Raw genomic sequence first — 17,511 nt, forward strand, 5'->3', positions numbered from 1 at the left:
CAAAATGTTGAATCACTGGGAAAATTAACAGGCAATATGGACACATATATTTAATCATTTTAATAAATTAATTGCCAACTTATGTTAAATTACAATTTCCTCAATTTAAAGGTGTTTACTTGATGACTAAATTGGTCAATAAACATAATGACAAAATATTTTTCTCCTTCCACAAAATTGAAAGTTTTTATTAAAACAATGTAAGATTCATTTGCCAGAGCAATAGATTATTAAAGGAAAATGTCTTGATCTTGAATAATAAAGCATATGAAAATGATTTACTATCATGGGGAGTATTGAAAGATACATTAGTAATACAATACTATTATTAATTCAGGCTGAGCAGAATTTGTTTCAAAGTTTGCAAACATGTCACTCAACTTTTCAATAATATGTAGCTGAAGCTGAATCCAGCCTAAAACTGTAGAAAATATCTCTATTATTTCTGACATTTGGTCCTGAAATGTTCTCTGACCAACAGAGTCAATAAGCAAGATAAGCAACAATTTTGTAACAAATTTTTTACATGTAAGTTCTCTTTGCTAATGAGTATGCATTGTAGTACCCCCCTGCATCTTACCATTGTGTTTTATTTTGTTGTATTTTGCTTTTTTTGCATATCACTCCATTAGCTTTCACTATGCATAATTTTTTATTGCATGATGAATTTAAAATAATGATGGTCAGGAGTGCTGTTTTGCCGAGGTCTAGACTGTTTCTAAAAGTAACACCAGCCCACAGGTCCTTAAACACAGCCTCTCTAATGCCACACATTCAGTTGCCTAGATTTGCTTTGCCTTGGTATTGTTACCTCCAATCTATCTTGCAGCAATAAAATGGATGTATTATTTTGAAAGAATGTCATTTTTAAAACACTTACTTCTCTTTGAAATGGATTGAACTTAATTTAATCTTAATAAATAGAATGGTGTTAGCATTTTCTCTTTGTAGACAGACGAGAGTGATGGTTTTGGTGATAGAATATGTCTACACCTCAGAGTATCAAGAGGTATTGAAATATAAAGCTTTGTCAAAACATTGTCATAAATAAGATTATGGTGAAAACATATTTTTTCATGTCATTATACAGCTTTACTTTCCTGGAACACCCTCTCCACATTTGTCATCTGGGAAATTTCCACTCATCATTAAGGCACAACACATTCATTAATAACACTGTAATACTTTTCCTGATTTTAGCAAGTGGTTCTTTCCATTCCTCTTATCCAACTCACATTCACCTTTGTATCTCAAGGTAAATATTTGCTGAATGGTACTGCTACCATTCAGTGAATGAAAGAGGTGATTAGGATGGCATTTATTTTGCTTAAAAATACTTCATTATTGCAAGTAAATTCTTCAATGAAAAGCATACAATTAAACACTAATGCCACTGTTTGGAAAAATAAAAAATACAGTGAAAAACCATTGAATATGAGAAAAACACAAATACTGAATAAAAATGTTAACATAAATGACTGTAATAATAACAGAACTGAATGATCTAAACTGCAAAATCCCTAAGTAAATTAAGAACATAGAACAACACAGTAACGTATATTATGGCTCTGTCAAATGCTTTTTCCTCATTCTCAGACTGAGCACCTATTCTCAGAACCCATAACAATCTTTTCATATTTTTATCTTAATATGTATGACAAAATACTGTAATTTTTTTCTATTTGTCTTCTGCATTTGAAGAGAAATCTTTCAAAGATGGGACAATTCTCTCTTATAGTTATGTTTTTTATATCTAACATAAATCTCTACATATTTCACACCCATGGTTAATGCTGAAGGAATGAAAGAATGAATGAATAAATCTTATACATTATGACTAAAGTAATAATGTGCTTTTATAGCCATTTTGCAATACTTTTTTATTTATGAGACTCCCATTTAAAATAGATGAAAACTTAACAAATTGACCTTTTCTGCCCACTTATGCAACTTGGTGCTCTAAATCAATTTTTAATTGGTTTGCCAAAATTTTGTGAATTGCGTCATTTTTATTCCACTTAATAGGCTACATGAATATTTATTCTAGCACAAGATTATATGAGTTACTTAGGACATAAATATTTTCTGTAAGAAACAGAGAATAAGAAGAACATTTTTTGACCCCTAGAAAAGTTATGATGCTTAACAAAATGACTAGAGGGATTTTTCTTCGTTAGTTTCCATATGAATATTACAAAATTGATCACCGATCATGTTTCCTTCTTTGCTTTTGCAACCGGGTAGTTTAGAGCAAACATTTGCCTCAACTCTAAAAATTATAGTGGGTTACAAATGCCTTTATTGCAATATTTTTCCTTAGCCATGTTGTCTGATAACCCATAACTGTACCTCTAGTTCCTTTTTTTTTTTTTTTTTTAACTGTATGTGTTTTCTATGCAGCTAAGGTCTCCCCAGGTCCGTGTTTATTCTGTGATGTTTGATGTGGCACTGATCTTACTTGCAGCAGCAGTATTCTATCTGAAGCTGGAGCTTGCCAAAGTGTAAAATGTGTGCTCCTCCCTGAGCTCCTTTATATCAGCATACACAGAAATACTTCTTACGTGTCCTCTCTTCCAGTTCTTTGATCCAAGCTTCTTCTCTTTGTCACAAATTTAAAGCATTTCCATGGGTTCTGCTCAGTGTTTAATAAAACAGGAAACCTTTTACCTTGCCAGGACATGAGTTAGTTATACAGAAGAACTCTGGATGTTTTCCCCAATGGTAGATCTGCTTAGGAATACAATATAGTCATCTGAATTCTTGTATCTGAACTAAAATTTATGTGAACTAACACTCACCCTGAACTAATTATTATTTTTAGCTATTCTGAAATTTTGCCAAATTGTTGAAGAATTTGTGGTGTAATCCTTCCATGACTATTTTCCCCAAGCAAAGGCAGAGCTATGTCCCAATAACATTGAGGGAATGGGTAGGTAAAATCCAAAATACAGGTGAGGAGATTAAATGAATGATGGAGTAGGCAGTGACCATTTGATGATAGACCATCACTTTATCACAAGTACTCACTTTTCATTCTCCCCTCATCCAACACCCAAACCTGCAGTTTTTACCTCTACAAACACTTAGTGCTGGGGTAGGAAAGCCTGTTAGTAATAAAATGGCCTTGGGTTTGGAGCATCAGGCATAGCGGAACAGTTTTCTTAAGCAAAATATATGAAAATGAATGAACAGGTTTTTCCTGAACCCTTCTGTTGCTTGAATAACTAGTTGTGTCTCTTTGATTAACTGCATCTTAAATGAGTTCAGACAGTGGTACCTAAAACTTGTCAGTATGTGCAGTCTCTGTTGATGTGTGCTATTTTCCTCCAATCTGTTGTTGTCAAGACATCAGTAGCATACACTCCACACTGTCTACATCACTGCTAAGGCCTGGTGTGTCCATCAGGTGGATGACCTTACATTGTTGTGGAACATTTATTACTATTAGTGATATCACTTTTTAAAATAATTGTACTATATTTTAATGGTGGTTACCTTTGTTAAAAGTGATTTAATATTATTAAAATAGTTTTATTGCCACTTATTTACATCGGGTGTATTTTTTTTTACCATATACCACTCAATTACCAACTTGTATTAGTATCATCTATTTGTTCTAACCCATGAAAGAACATTTTTATACTTGTACTACTAACTATAGTCCATTATCTACAATAAGGATCACTGTGCTGTACGTTTCTATATTTTATCTTTTAATTTTTATTCCAGTAATATATACATCCTGAAGTTTCCTGTTTTAAGCATATTCACCTATATAGTTCAGTGCTGCTGATTACATTCACAATAATGTGCTACCATCACCACCATCCATTTCCAAACCTATACTACCAGCATAAATAGAAATTCTGTAAAATTAAGCACAACTCCACATTCTCTAACCCCAATCTATCTCCTGGTAACTTATTTCTTAGTTTCTAATTCTATGAGCTTGCTTATAATACTTACCACCCCTGCAAACACAGTATAAAACCCACTTGATAGCAGTGTATAATTCTTTTAATGTGTTGTTGGATTCAATTTGCAAGCATTTTGTGAGGATTTTTGCATCTATATTCATTATAGAAATTGGTCTATAGTTTTCTTTCCTTACAGAATCTTTGTCTTTGATATTAAGGTGATGCTGGCTTCAAAGAATGAGTTAGGTAGTATTCCTTCCTCTTCAGTATTTTGAAAGAGTTTGGGCAGGACTGGTATTAATTCTTGGGATGGCTGGCAGAATTCAACTGTGAAGGCTTCTGACTTGGCCTTTTCTTTTTTAGGAAGTTTTTCTTTTTTGACTAATTCAATCTCTTTAATTATAATTGGTCTGTTGAGGTCTTCTATTTCTTCTACATTCAGTGTAGGTTTTTCATGTGTTTCTAGGGATTTACACATTTCATCTAAGCTGTCTAATTTGTTGGCATACAGTTGTTCGTAGTATTTTTGATGAAACTTTTTATTTCTGTGGGGTCAGTAGTAAGGCACACACTCATTTCTGAATTTATTTATTTGCATCTTTTCTCTTTTTTTCTTTATCAGACTATCTAATATTTTATCAATTTTATTGATCTTCCTAAAGGACCAACTTTTGGTTTTGTTCATTCTATTTTTTTTTCTCAATTTCATTTATCTCTGCTCTAATTTTTTTGTTTTCCTTCTGCTTGCTTTGGATTACTTAGCTGTTATTTGTCTTGTTCCTCCAGGTGTGCATTTAGGTATTTGATTTTTGCTCTTTCTGCTTTTTTAATGTAAGCATTTAGAACTATAAATTTCCCTTTCATCACTGCTTTCACTACATTCTATAAATTTTGATATGCTGTGTTCTTATTTTCATTCATTTCAAGATAGTTACTAATTTCTCTTGCAATTTCTTCTTTGACCCACTGATTAAGAGTCTGTTCATCTTCCATATATGTGTGAATTTTCCAGTTTTCACCCTGTTCTTGATTTCCAACTTATTCCACTATTGTTGGAGAAAGTTCTTTGCATAATTTCAGTCTTTTAAAAATTTTTGAGACTTGTATTTTGATCAAACATGTGGTCTATTCTGGAGAAGGGTGCATGAGCACTTGAGATGAATTGATATCCTGCTGTTTGGGGGTGTAATGTTCTGTATATGTCTGTTAGGTCTAGTTCATTTATCGTATTGTTCAAGAACTAAAGGGAGTTCTGCAAGCTGAAAAGAAAAGACAGGAGAGAGAGGCTTGGAGTAATATTTAGAAATGAAGATTATCAGTAAGGGTAAGGAAAAGGGTAAAAAGAAAAATAAGAAATGACCTATACAAACAAAAGGATAAAATGTTTGGAGTAAGTACAGCCTTTACAGTCAGTTTCGTTATTGATCCTCTGTCTAGACGTTCTATCTATTGACAAGAGTGGTGTATTGAGGTTTCCAGCTGTTACTGTAGAGCTGTCTTATCCTCCCTTTAGTTTTGCCACTGTTTGCCTGTTGTATTTTGGGGGGCATGCTGTTTAGGTGCATAAGTACTTAGGATTGTTATTTCTTCTTGGTAGATCCCCTTTTATTAATACATAGTGTCCTTCATTGCCTCTTATAACAGATTTGCAGTTAAAGTCTATTTTGTTTGCTATTAGTATAGTTACCCCAGCTTCTTTTTGATTAGTATTTGTGTGGAATATCTTCTTCCAACCTTTCACATGATTGTTATTTCTTCTTGGAATTGCCCCTTTTGTTAATATATAGGACACTTATTTGCTTCATATAACAGTTTTGCATTTAAAGTCTACTTTGTCTGATATTATTATAGCTACCCCAGCTCTTTTTTGATTAGTGTTTACATGGAATATCTTTTTTTCAACCTTTCTCTTTCAACCTACTATGTCTTTGGGGCTAAGATAACTCTCTTGTAGACAGCATATAGTTGGATTATACTTTTTAAAATATACTTCTGCCAATCCATTTCTTTTGATTGGGGAGTTTCATCCACTAACATTTAATGTTATGACTGTAAAGGCAGTACTTACTCCAAACATTTTATCCTTTTGTTTGTATAGGTCATTTCTTATTTTTCTTTTTACCCTTTTCCTTACCCTTACTGATAATCTTCATTTCTAAATATTACTCTAAGCCTCTCTCTCCTGTCTTGTCTTTTCAGCTTGCAGAACTCCCTTTAGTATTTCTTGTAGGGCAGGACTTTTGTTGATGAACTCTCTCAGCTTCTATGTATCTGTGAATATTTTAAACTGCCCCTCATTTTTGAAGGACAGTTTTTTCCAGATAAAGAATTCTTGGCAGGCAGTATTTTTCTTTCAGTACCATGTCTTTTTGCCTTCATGTTCCTGCTGAGAAATAAGAACTTAGTCTTATTGCAGTTCCAATATATATGACAAATTGATTTTCTCTCGCTTTCAGGATTCTTTCTTTATCTTTGGCATTTAACATTCTGATAAGTATGTGTCTCAGAGTAGGTTGATTAGAATTTATTCTGTTTGGAATATATTGTTTTTTTTCTTGAACACATGAATTTATGTCTTTCATAAAAGTTGGGAAATTGGAAATTTTTAGCCATTATATCCTCAAATATTCTTTTTGCCCCTTTTCCCTTCTCATCTTCTTCTGGGACACCCATGATGCATACATTTCTGTGCTTCATGCTATCATTCAATTCCCAGAGACTCTGCTCAAATTTTTTTCCATTCTTTTCTCTTTTGTTCATCTGTCTGTAAGATTTCAATTGTCCTATCTTCTAGTTCACTGATTCTTTCTCCTGCCTGTTCAAATCAGCTATTGTATGCTTTTATTGTATTTTTAATCTCTTCTATTGAGTCTTTCATTCCCATAATTTCTATGATTCTTTCTATATTTTCAAATTCTTCTTTATGCTTACCCAGTGTCATCTTAATATCCCTTATCTCTTTAGCCATATTTTTCTTCATCTTCTTGAATTGATTTAGGAGATTTGTTTGAACATCTTTCTTAGTAGTTCCAAATTCTGTGTCTCCTCCAAATTTTTAAATTGTTCCTTTGGGCTGTATCTTCCTGTTTCTTAGTATGCCTTGTAATTTTTTTGCTAATGTCTAGATATCCGATTATCTTGATGAGATTACTCTAAAGGTCAGTTTCTCTTTCTTGCCTAGGGTTTTATTATTGATTGTCTGTGTGTTAAGGCTCTTCTTTGGTGTGGTTCAACTTATTATAGACCTTTAGAATTGCCTATGTTTAAGATTTGTTTTTACTCTCTTCATCTGATTCTTGCCCTGGATATGTGGTACATTTTTTAAGATTGCACTATTTGTGCAATTATTTCATCTCAAGGAGAAAGCTTCCTTTTCTCTGTTCCTTCTCTGGGAATCTTGATCTGTTATGTATGTTTTTGTTTTGCCTCTAAAGTTTTTTTTGTGTTTTTACATTCCTTTCCTTGCTTTTGCTTGGAGGGAAAATTTTGTGAGGAAGGTCAACCCAGAGGAAATTTTCCCAACTCAGTATTTCCCAGCCAAAACAGGGCCAGGGACCCATGAATGGGGCACAGACCATTTCCAGAGACGCCTGGGGAGAGGGTCAGGAAAGACATGAAAAAGCCTTTCTGATGGCTCCCCAAAGCTGTGCTTTCCTGGATTGCCCAGAATTTGGTTCCCTTCAGCAAATGCTCCCCACAGCCCTAAGGAGGCAGTGTGTCTTTAATCCTCCACTGTCTTTGCCCTGTTTTGGGTGGAGTTGAAACAATAACTGTGGCCAGTCTGAGTTGGGTTGAAACAGTAGCTCAGAACTGGTCCCAGCAATCCAAATTTGCTAATTAAAATCTGTGATCAGTGCTTGGCCATGCTCTGTGCTTTCTGTCTGCAGCAGCTAATCAGGGGCTGGATGTCAAAGTTCCTGAGATGCAAGAGTAGGGGATAGGCACTGGTGGCTGCCACGGAGTGAGCTGCTCACTGTTCCTTACTGAAGTTTCTCATCCTCTTCCTTCTGCTCATCCCTTGGTGCTATATAGTGTTCTTCTGGCCTCCAGAGCCCCAGAACAGTTGTTTCATATTGAAACTGCCCGTTTCTGACCGAAACTGCCTGTTTCCTAGCTATTCTGGAGGAAGGAGTGAGTCCTGGAGCTTTCTACTCCACTATCTTCCCCAGAAATAAAGATTTTAAATTTTGGGTTTTTTTTTTTTTAAATGCAGCAATGGATAAGCAGAACATCATCCAACTTAAGATACTGTAAAGATCCCCTCAATTTATACTAAGTAATGCTGATAAAAGGTATAATGTAAATTTAAATTTCATTAAATATAAAATCCTCAGATAGTTAATCATTTCAGTATAAAGGCTACATCTTTCAAGAATGCTTCCTCCCCATGGAATTGGCAATACTCCTTTACTTGCTTGAAGAAAACTATGATTCACTCACTCAGCAATGCAGTATAAAGTAATTGGGAGATTTTACTAGTTTCTTGATTATAACATGTTGGATGCACTGTGGGGTTTAATGTATTTTAAAGGCAACATTGTACTTTATGGATGGTCTGTTCCTAAATTTTGAAAACATTTTCTCCAATGGGTAATTTAGATAGCTTATTATTTTTTATTGTTTAAACCTGTAAATCTGTAAGTAGTGACTCTGAAGAGAAGTTATTTCTTATATTGAAATAATCCTATGTCCTCTCCAAGGAGATATTGTTCCTCATTTATAGAGTCTGTTAAAGTAAAATAATCACCTAACCTTTGCTAAATTATATAAAGAAAGCCATTGCCATTGAATTTTTAGCACAGTGTTTCAATGGTTGTCCACAGATAGTATTATATTATGAGATACTTTAAAAATAATTTTTATTTCCATTGCTCTATTTGAACCAGAAACTAAAAAAGAACAGGACAAGGAATGGATCATAATTAATGATTATGATTACTTAAATAGCTCTCAGTATTTGCTAAGCATTGCTGTAAGTGCTTTGCATATATGTAGAACATTTAATCCTTACCAATTGCCTCTGATATAGGCAGACTTATTGTCCATTAATGAATGAGGAGAAGAGGGATAGATACGTCAAGCAGCAATACTAGATCACACAGCTAAGAAGTGGTGGAGCAAAAATTCAAACCTAGTTAGGCTGCTTCAGAATCCATGATTTTAACAACATTATTCTGCTTACATAATTATAGTGGCACCTACATCCTTACAATGGTTTACACATTTTAAACTGTTCTCATTATTTGTTTTAATTAATGTTTCAATCCTTTGAGACAGTTAAGGCAAGTGTGTTAATCCCAGTCTCTTATATAAATAGAAATTGAAGCTTAAAGTGAGGCTTCACAATCTGGAATGGTTAGTATTTTCTCTCAAACAAGCTCATGGCTCAGTCACTGCTTTTCCTTTAATACGTTCTCATATCTCAGATCATCCTCTTATTCTTTCAAGATTACTTTGAACATTATGTTCCTTCATCTTATGAACAAAACAAAATTGAACCATGCCCCCCTCCATGCAGGCTATATTTCATGAACAATTGAGGAAGAAGTGTTCCTTCTTTAGTTCCTACTTCATAAATCAAGTAATGACACCAAGCAATATAACTAAGCATTATAAGATGTGAAACTTCTAAATTGTTAACCAAAACTCTATTTTTATTTGTATTTTTTACTGAACTGTAATCAACAGAGGTTACCACAAGTTGGTTACATAATGAGTTATAAATGATTATATGTATATATGACACTTCATATATATATATTATATATATATATATTATATATATATATGCACACTTCATTAATGAGATGATTATTTACAGAGGTATAAATTTTGTCATGCTAATATTTCATTTAACATTGGTGAAATTTGAAAAGTTTAATGAATATTTGTATATGAAAACATAAAATTATGTTTTTTGACAGTGAAACAACTTTATATTTCCTTTTTTCTATTTAGCCATATGTAGTATATATGAGTACACATTAATTGTATTATAAAGTCTTTGGTGGATATATACATGGGATTAGCCCTGGCACTTTGCAATGATATCTTAGTTTTTGTTACATTTTCTGATTTGCAAACCTAGGTACATCAATTTACCCTAAGCCTTTAAAGGATTTAGCTGTATCACTATGTAAATAATACAGTTAATCCTTGTTAATATTCTTTGCAGCTTTTGACTTGTGGATTTGAAAGTAGTCAAAATATAATATACTCATGAGATGTGACTGTATGAATCACCCTGTTTTCAAGTATAATGTCAGTTGTAGAGGATGAACTTTGGTATCAGTTATTCATAGATTCATATGTTGCTCTGTCACAGACTATCATGCAACTATGGGGAAATTTTTTCATCTTTTTAGTCTTGATATCTTCAGCTACCGAATGGAGGTAATAATACATGCCTCAAAGGATCAAATGGGATAATTTAAGCAATATTCTAATGAAAGTTCCTAACAAATGAGAATACTTTTGAGGACAAATTGAGATAATTTAGGAAAATTCTAAATGCATCATCTAGGAGAGAGGTACATACCTTACCTAGCAATGTAACTATGTTTAATATTTCTGACTATTATTCCTATTTATAATACCTCTTTAGCAGTCAGATATCTTTTAGTGTTTCCTCTGATTAGTATCTCAGCTTTTACCTCTTTTTATTTCATTCAGTTGTTCTCATTTGTCTCCAAGTTTGTCTGCCTGATTCTTGCTACAACCCAAAATGATAATTGTATTTCCCTGTAAAGGGCCATATTCTGTTTCATCTTGTATCCTTTGCATTAGAATTTGTCTCTCTCTGAAGATCTTCTCTCCTTCATAGTTGTGGGAAATTGTATTTCAGATTTCTGAAACCCACTGCACATCAGATCTGATTAAGTTTCCTGCATGTACTTTTAAATAATATTTTGAATTTACCTCATCAGAATATGTACTATATTATTTACAGGTTTGCCTCCTCCATGATAAAGAAAGTGTTGAAAGTCATATACTCCGTCTTTTTTTACAACATACACAGTATGATGTTTATGCCTGCTTCATGATTGGTACTCAATTTTTGCTCAATGAATGAATAAAATGGATCAACAGTTTTCTACACTTAAAAAAAAAACTTTTTAGTTTGAAATATATTCAAACTTACAGGACAGATACAAAAATAATATAAAGCCCATACAGAGAATTCCAACATATCCCTACACCCCCACATACCTACCCAGATCAAACAGTTAAAACATTTGGCTCATTCGCCATTTCTCTTTCTCTCTCGCTTTCTTTCCTTTCTTTCCTTCTTTCTTTCTTTCTTTCTTTCTTTCTTTCTTTCTTTCTTTCTTTCTTTCTTTCTTTTTCTTTCATCATCTGCTTTTTGGTGTGTGTGTGTGTGTGTGTGTGTGTGTGTGTGTGTGTGTGTGACTTTCAGAATTCTCTCTATATCTTTGGCATTTAGCAGTTTGATTATAATATGCCATGGGTCAATTTGGGTTCATCCTGTTTGAAGTTTGCTAAGCATCTTGGATGTGTATTCATGTTTTTCATTAAATATGGGACATTAAGCCCATTATTTCTGTGAATATTCTCTCTGCCCCTTTCTCTCTTTCTCCTCCTTCTGTAACCCCTATAATGTATATAGTGTATGCTGGATCATCTCCTATAGGTTTCTCAGGCACTGATTCCTTTTCTTCATTCCTCTTTCTGCTTCTCAGATTTAATGTTTTCAATGGTCTTATCCTTAAGTTCACTGTATCTTTCTTCTGCCACCTCCAATCTGCTTTTGAATCCCTCCAGGGAATTTTAAATTTTCTGTTCCTGTGGTGCTCAGCTCTGTTTGGTTCCTTTAAATAATTTCCATCTCCCTATTAAAATTCTCTTGTGTTCATCTATCATTTTCCTGATTTATTTAGTTCTTTATTCATGTTTTCATTTAACTCTTTGCATATACTTAATATGATTTTTTTAAAATTCTTTGACAGGTACATCCCAGGTCTTGTCCTCCTCGTTGATGGTTTTTAATGTTTTAGTCTTCTTTGCCTGGGCCATCACTTTCAGTTTCTTTGTATGCTTGGCAATCTTTTACTGAAGCAAGGTGTGCTGTTTTGGATATATTATGTCCCCCAAAAGCCATGTTCTTTAATGCAATCTTGTAAGGGCAGACATTAATCTTTTGATTGAGTGTTTCCATGGAGATGTGACTCAATCAACTGTGGGAAACCATTTGATTAAATTATTTCCATGGAGATGCAGTCCCTGCCCATTCAGGGTAGGTCTTGATTAGTATACTGGAGTCCTTTCAAGGGAGATCTGACAGACAGCAGAGAGAAGAAAATTCCCCAGGATATGCTAAGCCAGGACACATAGATGTTAGACATTTGGAATCCTACAGAGTTGTTTGCTGACACTTTCAGACACTAGCCCAGAATTTGCTGCAAAGAAGCTAATGGGGGGAAAATACCCCAGGATATGCTTGTTGATGCTAAGAGATTCTTGGAGATGCAGACAGAAGGACATTTGGAGATGCTAAGCTAAGAGAAATCCAGAGACATTTTGGAGAAAACCATTTTGAAACCAGAACCATGGAGCAAAGAATCAGCAGACACCAGCCACCTGCCTTCCCATCTAACAGAGGTTTTCCAGATGCCATTAGCCATTCTTCAGTGAAGGTATACTCATGTGATGCCTTAATTTGGAAATTTTCATCCCCTTCAGACTGTAAATTTTTAACCAAATAAATCCCCTTTATAGAAGCCAATCCATTTCTGGTATTTTGCATAATGGCAGGATTAGCAAACTGAAACACATGGACATTTTGATATTTTAATGTGTTTTTTTCTTCTGGAATTCAGACTCTGAGACATCTGTTTCTTAAGCTTTTATCCAGTTAGTGTTATGACCGAGCATTCCTTGAATGCCAGGAGCTAACAATAAATAAATAAATAAGAAGGAAATAAAAACACCTTTCCCCATCTGTGCAGATTGACCTGTGAGTGCACTCTCCTTCAAAGTTTATGCATATAATGACTTTAGAGAATAGCTCCAGTCTGAAATACAGGGGTCTCCTTCATCCTTTCTGTGCATTCATCTTTTATTGGGCATGTATGTGTGACTCTAGGAATTCCCTCATTTAGATGGATACAGTCTTTTTCCCAGGAAACAGTTTCCTCATAGTCCTGGTCACTAATCTGTATGTCTTACAACCATCAATCTCTTGCCCCAGGCAGCCAAAACTTGCGTATTCTCCCACAGCAAGTTCTGGGACAGTTGGTCCCTCAGGCCATCACCACACAAATTGGACCAGATAGACATACTCCTCATATGTGCACAAGGGTTACTCTGCTGCCTCTGGATCTGGGACCAGGGATCCACACCCTGGGAGAATGGGTGTGCTGGTTTGAAGCTATTGTGTACCCCCCCAAAATACCAAGTTCTTTTAATCCATCCTTGGGGCAGACCTATTGTGGGTGGATCCTTTTGATTAGGTTGTTTCAATTTAGATGTGACCCAGTCCATTCAACATGGGTCTTAATCATTTACTGGAGTCCTCTATGAGGAGATAAAATACAGAGGCATTTGGAGAGAGCTGACAGAGAGGAATGCCCCAGAGATGCTAAGAGAGATGCTCAGACAGAAAGACACTGGAATCAGAAGCTGAAAGCAATCAAACCCAGGAGTGAAGGACCAGCAGATGCTTGCCATGTGCCTTGCTATCTGACAGAAGAATACCAGATGCCAAGATTCTTTCTTCAGAGAAGGTATCCTCTTATTGATGCCTTAATTTGGACATTTTCACAGCCTCAAAACTGTAACTTGTAACTTAATAAATCCTCAATGTTAAAAGTCAACCCACGTCTGGTATATTGCATTCTGGCAGCTTCAGCAAACTGGAACAATGGACTGTCTTCATGCCAACTTGGTTTAGGTGTTGGGGAGAGGCCAGCCAAAGAGCTGTGAGATCCTAATGCTCCTAAATAGACTTTTTCTTGATTTGGCACTTGTCCTGTTACTGTAATCCTTTAATTGATTTCTGGAGATTTGAGAAATACATGTCTGCCAGTTCTTACTATTTTTTCAAATCTTCTATGAGGGGACAGAACCCTGAAGCATTTTATGCCACCATCTTGATCATCTGCTTCACTTTTGCCATCCCCCTTCCTATCATACTAATTGATTCAACAGATATTGAAGTGCTACCGCCATATAAATAACTTTGTTCCATATACTGGTGGCATAAAAATGAAGAACATATTGTTCTCTACTGCCATATAAATAACTTTGTTCCATATACTGGTGACATAAAAGTGAAGAACATATTGTTCTCATTCTTAAGAATCAGTGGTTTTCAACTAATTTTGAGGATGTATTGAAGTGAGTCAGAATGCATCTCAGAAAACCTTAGACAACTAAGAATTTTGCAAGTTAAAATAAGTTTTAGAGCCCCCGAGAAGAACTCTGTTGGAAAATTAAGGCAAGGCAAAATGTGGGGGAATAAAAGTAAGGCACAGTGATTTTTCATGACGAGTTTAGAAAAACTTTTTAGAAGCAAAATGACATTGAACTGGTCCTTGAAAGATGAACAGAAATTTTCAGGTAGAAAGAAAAACATCCCAGCAAGAGCAAATAAATGGATCTATGAAAGTAAATGACTTTTTTTTTTTTTTTTAGTATGGCAAGACCTACAAAATGGATCAAATATGGATTGAATAAGAAAGAACCAAATAAAAAACGTCAGAAAATTGTATTTAAGGTGAAGTTATGTAGTGCCTTAAATAAGTTTTGAGATTTTTGTTAGTAAAAATCAGTTCAAAAATGAATTATTCAGAAACCAGAAATTTATTGAAATAATTTGAAATTAAATGCTGGAATGATTCTTGGATTTTCTTTCTCTATTTTTTTCTGTCCATATTTCTATATATTTGTTTCAGGTATACATTATTGTTTAAAATTTTATAGGCAAAGCATATAAAAAAGTGTAGGATTGTTCTTATGCAGATTTACAAGTTTTTAGCCTCAGAGAATATGATAACTTGGCTTGAAGTGAAGTCTTCAGGATTGCTGTGGTAGACAGAATAGGGCCCTCCATAGACGTCAATGTCCCAATTCCTGAAAACTGTGAATATATTACCTTACATAGTAAAATGAATTTTTCACGTGTGATTAAGTACCTTGAAATGGGAAGAATACCCTAGATAATCTGAAGGGGACAATGAAATCACAAAGGTCCTTATTCGAGGTGGGCAAGATGTCAAAGTAAGAAAAAGATGATGTGACATTGGCACCAAAGAAGAGAGCTTTGAAGTTCTATGTATGTCTTTGAAGATGGAGAATGGAATCACAAGCTACAGATGCAGATGGTTTCTGGATGCTAGGAAAACAAGGGAATGGATTATCTCCAGAAGGAACAAAGCCAGGCCGACTTACTTTAGACTTCTGATCTGACCTGCAGGCACGTAAGACAGTAAATTTTTACTGATTTAAGCAATTAAGTTTGTGATAATCTTTTATAGCAGCAATAGGAAACTAATATAGATTTTGTTACATTGAAGTGGGTTGCTTCTTTAACAAACACTTAAACACATAGAAGTGTGTTTGGTATTGGACAATGGGCAGAAGCTGCAAGAATGTTAAGGAGCATGAGAGTAAGAGCCAAGTTTGCCTTGAATAGATTTTAACAGGAAAAAAATGGATATTAACAGCTGTTGTAGAGAAGACTCAAAAGGAATCTAGGATAATGGCAGAAAAAAACACATCCTTTGAGGATACTCAAATGGCCATAAACAGACTGTTAGAAGAAATATGGGCATTAACCATACTGTTGGGGAAGTTCAGAATGAAATGAACATGTTATTAGAAATTGTAGAAAAGGAAATTCTTGTTATACAGTGGCAGGAAACTTAGCTGAGTTGTGTCCTACTTATATTGAGAGAAGTACTTGTAAGGCATACATTTTGAAGATTTGAGGAGGATCCCAAACAAAGTATTGAATGCTTGACTTGGTTTCTTCCTGCAGTTTAGAGTTAAATTCATGTGGAAAGAGATAAATTGAAGGGGAAAACTCTTAAGCAAAAATGTACCAAGAGTTGATAATTCAAGAAATTTTTAGTGTGTACAGATTGTGAAACACCAAATTTCTGACATTGATTGTGAGGAAAGTATGCCCTGGAGAAAAAGCCAAGGAAGTGGATGGAATTCCTTTTGCTTCTGTATTGGAAAGAAAAAAGGTCAGAATATTTCATCACAGAGAGCGCTTTTTAAAAGATTAGGCATGTGTCTCACAGATTCTCTGAGCCCTCTAAGCAGACACCAGGACTAGAGATGAGATTATTCAGGAAGTATCTGTGGAAGAGCCCCTAGTTTAATGGTGTGAATTCTTGAGATGTACTCAGGAAACCCACAAGAGAATGTTAGAAAAGCAGAAACACTGCCTGCTTCTGTCTCAAAAGAGACAGAGAGTAGAAGAAATGAAAGAAAGCTGTCAGATTCCAAAAATTCTATAGAATGGATAAAACTTCATAAAACTACTCAGCTGCAGACCTGTGCTACCTTTTATGAAAAAAGAATGGCTTAGATGGTAAAGCCAAGAACTCAGAGAGCAGAGCCATGAGCTAGACAGGATTATTTCCAGGTACTGAAATCTAATGAATTTGTTGTGCTGCAATTTGTAATTGCTTGGAGACACTTGATTCTTTTTTTCCCCCCTGCCAGTCTCTTTCTTCTTGATCAAAAATGTCTAAGTGGCATCTTATGCTTGTGCCATCTTATGCCTGTACAAACAATGTGTTTGGGGAGCAGATGCTTGTTTTCTAGTTTAACTGGTTTGCAGATGGAGAATTTTGTCCCAGATGGATTATGGCAACACATACTTGATTTCAATGACTTAACTTTTTAGTTGATGAGATTTATTTTTTTTTTTTATTTTGCGATAATGCCATCATAGTTTGAGATTTTGGAAATTTTGAGATGGGGTTAATATATTTTGCATGTGGGATGAATGTGCATCTTTGAGGATCACAGGGCAGACAGAATACTATCCCTTCAAAAATGTCCATGCCCTAATCCCAGGAAATTATGACTATGTGAACCTTACATGGCATAAAGGTCTTTGAAGATGTGATTAAGTTAAGCATCATGATATGGGAAGTTTATACTGTATTAACTGAGTGAGCATAATGCCATCACAAATGTAAAGGGTGAGGAAAAGAGTCAGTTAGTGAAGGAGATATGAGGATGGAAGCAAAGGTCAGAGAGAGAAACAGAAAAAGAGGAAGAAAGCAAGAGAGATTCTAAGATGCTACATCACTGGCATTGAAGATGGAGGATTTGTTTTCTTGAAGATGGATGTAGTAGCTTTTGAAGATGAATACAAGAAAAGGTATGTAGCTGATTAAAAGCTGGAAAAGCAAGGAAACAGATGATCCCCTAGAGCCTACAGAAGGAACATAACTTTTGTCAACACTTTGATTTTAGGACTTCTGACCATCAAAATTATAATAAATTTGTGATGTTTTAAGTCATTAAGTTTGTGATAATTTATTATAGCAAAAATGGGGCACTAATATGATCATTATTTTTAATGCAATTTTATAAAGATGTAGTCACACACCAA

This window comes from Choloepus didactylus, chromosome 12, assembly GCF_015220235.1.
Source record: "Choloepus didactylus isolate mChoDid1 chromosome 12, mChoDid1.pri, whole genome shotgun sequence".
NCBI lineage: Eukaryota > Metazoa > Chordata > Mammalia > Pilosa > Megalonychidae > Choloepus > Choloepus didactylus.